This window comes from Chiloscyllium plagiosum, chromosome 2, assembly GCF_004010195.1.
Source record: "Chiloscyllium plagiosum isolate BGI_BamShark_2017 chromosome 2, ASM401019v2, whole genome shotgun sequence".
Classification (NCBI taxonomy): domain Eukaryota; kingdom Metazoa; phylum Chordata; class Chondrichthyes; order Orectolobiformes; family Hemiscylliidae; genus Chiloscyllium; species Chiloscyllium plagiosum.
This window is the reverse complement of record NC_057711.1, coordinates 114261359-114270502: the sequence shown is the minus strand read 5'-3', so window position 1 is coordinate 114270502 and position 9144 is coordinate 114261359.

Sequence of the window (9144 nt, the reverse complement as noted above, 5' to 3'; positions counted from 1 at the left end):
GCAAATCTCCAAAATCTAATGAGGGCAGAACGTTGGAATGCCTTAAAGTGGCTTCGCTCCAAGGTGATTAGCTCGTGAACCACAATCTTTTAATTGAACGGGAACATACTTGAAACTGCTTTGAAGACTCAAAAGCCATTTGGTGGGTATCACAGCATTTGGATATTATCCAATATCCTGGATGCTGCGCTTGTTGGACACTGTGAACAAGTGAACTGCAGTTTAACATGTCCGAGATTTTCAGAAGTTTTATCTTACCAGGGATCATAGAGAGAACGAACAGTTAAGATAAACACTTATATTTCTAAAATGCCTTTCAGGCCCCCAGGGCTTCACAGCACTGAAGTATTTATCAGAAGTGTAATCACTACTTTGTTAAAAAGTGAACAACAAATTTGCACGCAGTGAATTCCCTCAAATAACAATTTGACAACCACCAAATCATCTGCTTTAATGATGATTGGAGATATAGATTGTTCAGAACACTAGGGAAAGAACTCTCAGATTTTTTTTCTCAAATAGCACCTTTGGATATAGAAAATAGTTAATACGTATAGTGCAATATGCTTTATAAACTAGGGACAAGAGGTGGTATAATTCTGTAACTTTCAGGGTGGAAAGTATTTACAAATGAGAGTAACCGGTTATGGAGTACAGATATGTGATATTTTGACTACATTAATTATTTTGAAGCTGTATTACATATGTTAGCTTGAAGTTTGCAGGTAATGCCAATAACAAGAAGCTAAGCAGGTACACTAATAGGGAGCACCAAAATGAGGTTCAGAAGATTATGTTAATTTAAAGTTTGTGCGAAGATTTGTAGCTCGGGTGCTCGTTGCTGTGGTTCTGTTCGCCGAGCTGGAAGTTTTTGTTGCAAACGTTTCGTCCCCTGGCTAGGCGACATCATCAGTGCTTGGGAGCCTCCTGCGAAGCGCTTCTTTGATGTTTCCTCCGGTGTTCATAGTGGTCTGTCCCTGCCGCTTCCGGTTGTCAGTTTCAGCTGTCCGCTGTAGTGGCCGGTATATTGGGTCCAGGTCTATGTCTTTGTTGATGGAGTTTGTGGATGAATGCCATGCCTCTAGGAATTCCCTGGCTGTTCTCTGTCTGGCTTGCCCTATGATAGTAGTGTTGTCCCAGTCGAATTCATGTTGCTTGTTGTCTGCGTGTGTGGCTACTAAGGATAGCTGGTCGTGGCGTTTCGTGGCTAGTTGATGTTCATGTATGCGAATTGTTAGCTGTCTTCCTGTTTGTCCTATATAGTGTTTTGTGCAGTCCTTGCATGGTATTTTGTACACTACCAGTGTACAGCTAACAATCCGCATACATGAACATCAACTAGCCACGAAACGCCACGATCAGCTATCCTTAGTAGCCACACACGCAGACAACAAGCAACATGAATTCGACTGGGACAACACTACTATCATAGGGCAAGCCAGACAGAGAACAGCCAGGGAATTCCTAGAGGCATGGCATTCATCCACAAACTCCATCAACAAACACATCGACCTGGACCCAATATACCAACCACTACAGCGGACAGCTGAAACTGACAACCGGAAGCAGCAGGGACAGACCACTATAAACACCGGAGGAAACATCAAAGAAGCGCTTCGAAAGGAGGTTCCTAAGCACTGATGATGTCGCCTAGCCAGGCGACGAAACATTTGCAACAAAAACTTTCAGCTCGGCGAACAGAACCACAGCAATTATGTTAATTTTGTTGAAGTTCCTAAATCTCCACCAAGACAGAAATTTCTCCATATTCTCAGTTTCTCCATATGCCACATACACTTCTGAACACACCCTCCACATGCTTACCCACTCAAACCTTCCATGAGCCCTGCCCGACCCCTTACCACTGTTAAACATTTCCCTCTCTCTTTCTCAGCTAATTTTCTAGTTAGGGTTGCAGAGTCATACAACATGGTCCAACTCATGCTGACCAGGTTTCTCAAACCAGTCCCATTTGCCTGCAATTGGCACATATCTCTCTCAACCTTTCCTATTCATGTACTGATCCAAGTGTCTTTTAAATGTTATTTTACCTACATCTATCAGTCCCCCTAGCAGTTCATTCCATATACACACCACCCTCTGTGTGAAAAAGTTGCACAAGCTTCACTTTCTATTTTTACAAAGTATGACTGACAAAGATTAACAGACCTATAATTATCTTTCCTGCACATCTTTGATACAGTCATCAAGCAAGTTCAAGACAGAGATTGATAGATTTTAGCGAGTTTTAAGAAGATTTGTAGCTCAGGTTGAGGTTTTGCATGGAACTACGCAGAGCAGAGGAAAATCACCTATACCATGCATTCAAAAACAATGGGTACACAATGAACACAGTCCACCGATTTCTCAGCAACAAACCCAAACAAGCAGACAAAACACGTCCAGAAACCATAGCCACTCTCCCCTACATCAAAAATATCTCAGAAATGACTGCCAGGCTACTCAGACCCCTTGGCATCATGGTAGCCCATAAAGCTACCAACACACTAAGACAGCAGCTAATGAACTTGAAAGACCCTATACAGACAACGCGCAAAACTAATGTCATTTACCAAATACCATGCAAGGACTGTAACAAACACTACATTGGACAAACAGGCAGAAAACTGGCCACCAAGATACATGAACACCAACTAGCCACAAAAAGACATGACCCTCTCTCACTAGTATCCTCACATATGGATGAGAAAGGACACCATTTTGACTGGGACAATACATTCATCTTAGGACAAGCCAAACAAAGGCACACATGAGAATTCCTAGAAGCATGGCATTCCAACCGGAACTCTATCAACAAACACAAGAAGTTAGACCCCATCTACCACCCTCTGAAAAAAGGAACAGCAAGTGACTTCACCACAGGAAATAACATCACCACAGGAATGACATCACCAACCCAAAGATACCCAAACATATAAATATAAAGCAGGAATTTTCAGCATTGCTTTGCATGAAGTCCACTGAAGATGTTACCTAGTACAGTAATGAAATGTCTGGAAATGAACCTTTTCGCTCAGCGAGCAAACCTACATCCATTGATAGATTTATAACTACTAATGACAATCAAAAGAAATGGGAAATATGACCTTCAAGTTGATAATCAGCAATGATCTAGCATTGTGGAGCAGGTTTTAAAGGCTGAGTGGCCTACTCCTGCTCCTTTGTTCCTTTGAGAAGGTGACTTGCCATCTTTACCAAGCACAATTTCCTTGTCAATGATAGCAACATCTTTTAAAAGAAATAGAACAACCTTGGCCCTCCTATTGAAAAAAAAGAACTGCAGATGCTGTAAATCAGAAACAAAAACATAAGTTGTTGGAAAAACTGAGCACGTCTGAGTTCAGAGGAAAGATCACCAAACCTGAAACTTTAACATTGATTTCTCTTCACAGATGCTGCCAGACATGCTCAGTTTTTCCAGCAACTCTTGGTTTTGATTCAACCTATTGAACTATCTTTAAAATCATTTTCCTCTCATAATCAGTAAACACAGCATCTTGGATTTATGATCTCTTCTGCAAATAATTTGTATTGCTAGAATCTGTTTTCCAGACCTCCCACAGCTCTAAAATGTATGTTACTGAAGTTAATAATTACAATTGTGGAAATTAAATCAACTCGACTCAACTGCAAGCAAGAGCAAAGAAAACGCTTTTTTTTTAACTTCTGCATGCAGGGGGACCAATACACTTGGCAAAGGCACTTTGTGTAAGGGCCGTGAACAAAATTCACATTTTCTTTTTATACTATCCTTATCACATGCTCAAGGACAAAGGCTGGGAAACATTTGAGCTCTTATTTTCTCATTCTCTTGCCATGGACATTACTGTCTTTATGTTTTCCTTAGCTTTTTGCTGAATTTGGCTGCTCGCAAGGCCAGGTTGAATGTTTGCAAAGTTCAGCAAAGACAAGCTGTCTCCTCAACTGCAGAATTCAGCAAAGTGTTTGAAAAGTTCAGCAAAAGTATTAAATTTAGCAAAGCATTCTCTTTCAGATTTCACAGTAAATGTTAATTTTGTTAATTTTTCATTACATTTTCCCCCTTTTTGACATTTTATGACAACAAGGACAACAACCCAAAAAAAAAATACAGAGCCAGTTAACTATACATCAAAAATACTTAGGGAACACCAGGCCTTTCCTCAGACACCACCTAGCTGTAACACAGCTTTGTGGTGGTATCGTCACTTACCCTGGTGTGCCTTGTACACAGCCCATCTTAACACATCACACTCGTCAACGTTGCGGTAGGGTGGGGTCCACACAATCGGATCTTCCTGCTGTGGGGCCACTGAACATTTTATCATTTGGTATCCTACTGCACTCATAAGCAAGCGGCGTAGGCAGGTACACAAGCAAGGTCCTATACAAAGCCCTATGAGTAAGACCAGTCCTACAACTAGTAGAACATGTAGGATCCAATACCCCCATCCTCCCCAAAGGGAAGTGAGCCTTCAGAACCAGGAGTCCATCTGCTGGGGGAGGCAGTCGTATTGCTGCCTTCATATGATTTATTACACTAGTGATATTCTGGGACTCATCAGGAATATTAAAACAGCATGAGGTAACTAACATTTTGCAGATGCCCATTCTCTCGGCCATCCGTATGTCTAGTATGAATCGATTTTGTATCACTGCTTCCCTAACCGTCATTAACTCAGTGTTAATGAGTGCTAGGCCTTCCTCTGTCTCATTTGCTAACAGTAATACACTATATGCGAGGCCATTAATCTTGTTTATTGCTACTGTTGTCCCTGCTCCTAAGAGAATAGATCACCCAATGTTCGCTCCTGGTATAGACCAGGAATCTGTGAGTGTGTACTCATTCCAATGCCATGGGACATCCCTTCAGGTTCGCCTGTTGCTGGCCTTCGGGACGAACACTGTCGTGCCAGTGTTCAGTATCGCAGGGCAGCAGCACCCCTTCCATCCCAGGGGAAGGTAGTGGTACCCTTTCTCTCCATAGGCCCATAATCATGGTCTGATTATTGATAAAGGAACAAGCAATGTTTATGATCGTACCATTTGCATAGGGAGATCCCCAAATTGAGTCTACCCCGATTGGTGCAAATACACATTTCTCCCCTGCCTTCCATTACGTGGAAGGCTGTGCAGTTAGCCTTGAGTTCGGGTGGCAAGATTTGCCCTAATTGCTCCCCCTATCAGGGTCAGGATAGTCGCCGCCCATGGAAGCAGACAGCTAGCATTTCTCGCCAGGCTCTCCGTGATTGGTTCGGCAGTCCACCGTTGGGCTGTGTGCAAACATATCCAACAAGGGTAGCCAACATCTAATCTCCAGTGTTGTATTAGGGCCAAAGCACATGCTGTGATCTCTTCACATCTAGCAATGGCCCTTTGTACCTCCCAACCTACTGGCGTTCACATTTACACCATTTATCTCCCGAAGGGCCAATTCCACTACCAAGTTAGACTCACTCTCTAGCCCCGGCTGACTCCCTTCAGGTTCTAGCATGACATTAATGCCCTCTGCCCTGCTTGGGGTTAGGTCCATGATCTGGTTTAGTTGGTTGCCATGCCCTGGTGCTACTACCTTCTGTAGGACCTTCTGCACAGCATCTCGGTGGGGTGGGAGGGGCAACTGTACCACTATATTCACCTGCCTATAGATGTCGGAGATTCCCTCATCACTCTTCTGAGTCTTGGATATTGTCACCCGTGCCCTGGGACGTCCTACCTTGATTATAGAATATCTATTTCCCGTGTCAGGTGTCCCTTTGGCCGTGGTGGCTACTACTAAGTACCAGTAACCAGCGTCGCAAGGATCCCTGCATAAATACTTATTGTCCCATTTATAGTCGTCCTGGTTTCTAAACAGCTATGGGTCGCATGTAAAGGTCCCCTTACCACCCTCAGTTAAGATTACTGTCTGCGGCTGTATCCCAGACTTCCCTGCCCTTATGAATAGTCCTACCAGGGCGCTTGCTAACAGTGTGAGCTGGGGAGCCCCATATTTGCATGAGGCTTCTAATAACTACTTGCACTTAATTGATTCTGGTGTTGTCCGATGTCCCCTCAGGCCCAGCTACACGTTTGCAATGGCTGGCATGTATCCACGTGGCTCTTTCGGCGATCTTAACAGCTGTCTGTGTTGTAAGGAGCACTTGAAACAGTCCCAGCCACCTCCTCACCTTCCAGTTTTTTCTCCTGAAGTCTTTCACCACTATCCAGTCTCCAGGTTCTAGATCGTGCAGCTTCCCTTCTGCTGGTTAGAGTAGTGCTACTTTCACTTGATTCTGTATTTGGGACAAAAGTGCAAAGAGTTTTATACAGTAATACAACATCTCATCCTCACAGTGGCTTGTTATCTGTCTTACCTTAGGTCTTGGGTCAATTCCTGTGTTGGGTAGCCTACCAAACAAAATCTCAAATGGGCTAAGATTAGCTCTTCCTCTCCTCCTAGATCTCATATACATTAGCACATTTGGAAGTGCCTTTGTCTATGTCACTCCTAGTTCCTCACAACATTTTGTCAATTTATTTTTTAAGGTAGCATTTTCTCTTTCCACTGCCCCACTGCTCACTGGGTGATAGGCACAGTGTTGTCTCATGTTTATTCCCAAATAATCACTGATCTACTGTAGGACATTATTGACAAATGGTGTCCCGTTGTCACTACTAAGCCTCTCAAGGATGTCCCATCTCGGAATTATTTCAGTTAGCAAAGCCTTGGCTACTGCAAGGATGCTATTTAGACATGGGGAACGCTTCCACCCATTTGGAGACCATATCAACTATTACCAGACAATACCTTTTTCCTTCGCTGGGTGTTAGTTCGATAAAATCCATTTGTAAATGTTCAAAGGGTCTTTGGGGTTGGAGTGTGCTGCCTGACTCATCTGTATTCCCTTCCCCACATTATTAGAGGCACAGACAACACATCGTTCACAATATTTCTGGGAGTAATGAGTAAATCCCTTAGCGTACCAGTGTGCCGAAATACTGTCATACATCCCCCCTTTTGACACATGGTCCTTACCGTGTGTCAGTTTGGCACAGAATGGAAATAATGATCTTGGTAGGCAAGGATTACCATTGGAGCCATACCATACCCCTTCCCTCACACTACACCTTATTTTTGTGCACTCGCTTTTTTTCTGGCGTGGCCTGCGACTGTAACTCCCGTACGCCTGCTGTTGGGGTACAAATTTTTGTCATACACATGTCAAACTGATCATTTGGCGGCTGCTGGGCTGCTATCCTTGCCGCTGAGTCTGCCCTCGCATTGCCTTGAGAAATAGAATCATTATTTTTCATGTGGGCTTCACATTTACACACAGCGATTGATTTAGGAGGTCAGAAATCAGGCCACGGTGTGTGATGGGCTTTCCAGTGGAAGTCAAGAAGCTTCTGTGTTTCCACAGAGTTCCAAAATCATGTACAACCCCGAATGGGTATCTGCTATCGGTGTAAATATTCACTGTCTTTCCCTTACCCAACTTACATGCCTCAGTCAAGGCAATCAGCTCTGCTGCTTGCGGTAACAGATGAGAAGGGAGTGATCCCGCTTTGACTACCTCATGGATAGTTACTACAGTATACCCAACACAATTCTCCATGCTCTTGAATGCTGACCCATCCACAGAAACCTCCATATCTGATTCTGAAGTGGTGAATCCTGCAAGTCTGGTCTAGGGCTGCAAATTTCATTAGTTACAGCGACACAATCATGTGGGTCTCCGTCTCCTTCTGTGGGGAGAAGACTAGCAGGATTAAGGATGTTACACCGCTTTATTGTAATGTTAGGCATCTCCAATAACATAGTATTGTATCTGAGCCAACGTGCTGCCGACGTGTGCAGTCTTTTGCTCAGAAAGCAGTAAGGATACTGCATGTGGGACCAGTAGGGTTAATTCATCATAGCCAACTATATCCCTGATACTACAACAGACTTTTCAGCTGCAGCCACGGCTCGCAGGCATTTAGGCAAACCTGCCAGTACGGGGTCTAGTTTAGCTGAAAAATATGCTACTGGCCTCAATTTTTCTCCATGATCCTGCAACAGCACAGATGTCCTGCAGTCACGCTTCTCATCTACTGTTTGTACAAAAGGCTTGTTTGGATTCGGAATCCCAGTGTAGATGTAGTTTGGAGCGCCTTTTTCAATTCAACAAAGGCACTCTCGACGTCTGGGGTCCATTGCAACAGACTCTGGTTCTGCAACCCTTTGCCATGGGCTGTATCACTTAGGGGCACCTCAAGGGTTGCATAATGTGGGATAAACATTCCACAGTAGGAGCACATGCCCAAAAAGGATAGCAATTGTTTCTTCATGTGAGGCTTTGGAACTTTCTGGATTGCTTAAAATCTGTCTTGACCAAAGGTCTTCCCTTGTTCAGATATTAAGTGACCTAAGAACTTCACCTGTTGTTGCACAAATTGTAGCTTTGTGAGATTGGCTTTGTGCCCTTCCCTCGCTAGATGGCAGAGCAACACAAGAGTATCCTTCTCACACTGTTCCTCTGTCAGTGCTGCTATTAAGCAGTCGTCTACATACTGCAGAAGTGCTGACCCCGGGGTTAAAACAAGAGTCTCCAGACTCCTGCATAGAGCTCATTATATATGGTGGGGAACTCACAGTAACTTTGACAAAGTCGCATGAAGGTATATGATTTCCCTTTGAATGAAAAAGCGAACCAGAATTGACTATGTGGGTGTACTGGTACACTAAAGAATGCATTTGCTAAATCCACAATAGAGAACCATTTACTGTATGGTGGAATTTGAGCTAATATAGTATGGGGTTGGGAACATTTGGGGCACGCAGGACAACAGCGTTATTGACTGCCTGCAAGTCTTGAACAAACCTCCATTCCTCCGGTTCACCTGGAATGTTTGTCTTTTTGACTGGAAAAATGGGGGTTCTCACCGGTGAGTTTTCAGAGGGGATTATCACTTCAGCCTTTAGGAGGGATTCAAAGACTGGAGTAATTCCTTCTATGGCCTCGGGTTTTAGTGGGTATTGTACTCAGACTTCGGGGTTATTCTTATGGGTTCACAGCCTCATATGAGCCCCAATTAATGTTTGCCTTTTGCCCACAACTCAGTAGGGACCGTTTTTAATCTTGGGTCCGAGACTTCTATCTGAGGGAAACACCAGGCTAC